This window comes from Mytilus galloprovincialis, unplaced genomic scaffold (assembly GCF_965363235.1).
Source record: "Mytilus galloprovincialis unplaced genomic scaffold, xbMytGall1.hap1.1 HAP1_SCAFFOLD_53, whole genome shotgun sequence".
In the NCBI taxonomy this organism is placed as follows: domain Eukaryota; kingdom Metazoa; phylum Mollusca; class Bivalvia; order Mytilida; family Mytilidae; genus Mytilus; species Mytilus galloprovincialis.
The window spans coordinates 110,001-112,500 of NW_027467997.1; positions in this window are offsets into that span (position 1 = coordinate 110,001).

The following is a 2,500-nucleotide window of genomic DNA, read 5'->3' on the forward strand; positions in this document are numbered from 1 at the left end:
AAGACATGTATTGTATTGGAAGGTACACCGCGGACCATTTAAGGCCCACCGTGCACCTTATATGGTCCACAGAGAGAGATCCGTTGGACCTTCGATGGTCCAACAAGTCGCGTCAGAGAGAGGTTTGGTTCATATATGGTCCAGCCCGGACCATATATGCTCCAACGCGGACCATATAAGGTCCCAGAGACAAGCTGTAGGGCTTGTCTCTGGAGCTGAAAACGGCACGGTGGCCCTTATAATGGGCACAATACCTCTCTGTGGCCACTTGGTAAGCCTGCTAGCGGGCTACCGCGGGTCTCGACCGCGGGTAAAGGTACGTGGTCGGCCTGCCACGTACCTTTCCCCGTGGTAGCCCGCTAGCAGGCCGGCCGGCCGGCCGGCCAGCCAGCCAGCCACGTACCTTTCCCCGTGGTAGCCCGCTAGCAGGCCGACCACGTACCTTTTACCCGCGGTAGCCCGCTAGCAGGTCGACCACGTACCTTCCCTGTCGTCGAGTGCCGTGGTAGCCCGCTAGCAGGCCGTCCGAGTACCTTTACCCGCGGTAGCCCGCTAGCGGGTCGACCGCGTACCTTCCCAGCCGTCGAGACCCGTGGTAGCCCGCTAGCAGGCCGTCCGAGTACCTTTACCCGCGGTAGCCCGCTAGCGGGTCGACCGCGTACCTTCCCAGCCGTCGAGACCCGTGGTAGCCCGCTAGCAGGCCGTCCGAGTACCTTTACCCGCGGTAGCCCGCTAGCGGGTCGACCGCGTACCTTCCCAGCCGTCGAGACCCGTGGTAGCCCGCTAGCAGGCCGTCCGAGTACCTTTACCCGCGGTAGCCCGCTAGCGGGTCGACCGCGTACCTTCCCAGCCGTCGAGACCCGTGGTAGCCCGCTAGCAGGCCGTCCGAGTACCTTTACCCGCGGTAGCCCGCTAGCGGGTCGACCGCGTACCTTCCCAGCCGTCGAGACCCGTGGTAGCCCGCTAGCAGGCCGTCCGAGTACCTTTACCCGCGGTAGCCCGCTAGCGGGTCGACCGCGTACCTTCCCAGCCGTCGAGACCCGTGGTAGCCCGCTAGCAGGCCGTCCGAGTACCTTTACCCGCGGTAGCCCGCTAGCGGGTCGACCGCGTACCTTTACCCGTGGTAGCCCGCTAGCAGGCCGTCCGAGTACCTTTACCCGCGGTAGCCCGCTAGCGGGCCGACCGCGTCCCTTTACCCGTGGTAGCCCGCTAGCAGGCCGACCGCGTACCTTCCCCGCCGTCGAGACCCGCGGCAGCCCGCTAGCAGGCCGTCCGCTTACTTTTACCCGTGGTAGCCCGCTAGCAGGCCGTCCACGTACCTTTTATCCGCGGTAGCCCGCTAGCAGGCCGTCCACGTACCTTTTATCCGCGGTAGCCCGCTAGCAGGCCGACCGTGTACCTTCCCCGCCGTCGAGCGCCGCGGTAGCCCGCTAGCAGGCCGACCACGTCCCTTTACCCGTGGTAGCCCGCTAGCAGGCCGACCGCGTCCCTTTACCCGTGGTAGCCCGCTAGCAGGCCGACCACGTACCTTCCCGGCCGTCGAGACCCGCGGTAGCCCGCTAGCAGGCCGTCCACGTCCCTTTACCCGTGGTAGCCCGCTAGCAGGCCGACCGCGTACCTTTACCCGTGGTAGCCCGCTAGCAGGCCGACCGCGTACCTTTACCCGTGGTAGCCCGCTAGCAGGCCGACCGCGTACCTTCCCCGCCGTCGAGACCCGCGGTAGCCCGCTAGCAGGCCGACCGCGTACCTTTACCCGTGGTAGCCCGCTAGCAGGCCGACCGCGTACCTTCCCCGCCGTCGAGACCCGCGGTAGCCCGCTAGCAGGCCGACCGCGTACCTTTACCCGTGGTAGCCCGCTAGCAGGCCGTCCGCGTACCTTTACCCGTGGTAGCCCGCTAGCAGGCCGTCCGCGTACCTTTACCCGTGGTAGCCCGCTAGCAGGCCGACCGCGTACCTTCCCCGCCGTCGAGACCCGCGGTAGCCCGCTAGCAGGCCGTCCGCGTACTTTTACCCGTGGTAGCCCGCTAGCAGGCCGTCCACGTACCTTTACCCGTGGTAGACGGCTAGCAGGCCGACCGCGTACCTTCACCCGCTGGCAGGCCCGATGATTTTTTTTTTTTTTTTTTTTTTTTTTTTTTTTTTTTTTTCCAAATGTCGAAAATTCCTTTCTGGGTGAGAACGGCCCACAAGTAAGGGGTCGGATGGGTAGTGGGGATCGTCGGATCGACGGGCGACCGTCCCTGCCCCGGCTGTGCCGTCTTTTAAAATTTTGAAAAATTTTGAAATCTTGGAATCCCCAGTGGTCGTGTGCAACTTCATATCATGGGAGCAGTGAAGACCCGATCTTCGCTGTCGGGATAGACGCGGTAGTAAAGGAAGGTAAGAGGCATGCACTTGCCGGTCCGATCTCTCGTCCATTCCACGGTTCCCAGACAGTTGGTAAAGGCGACATAGTGGCTGCACGACCCTACGCCTCCGGCTACGGTCACCGTTGTAAGCA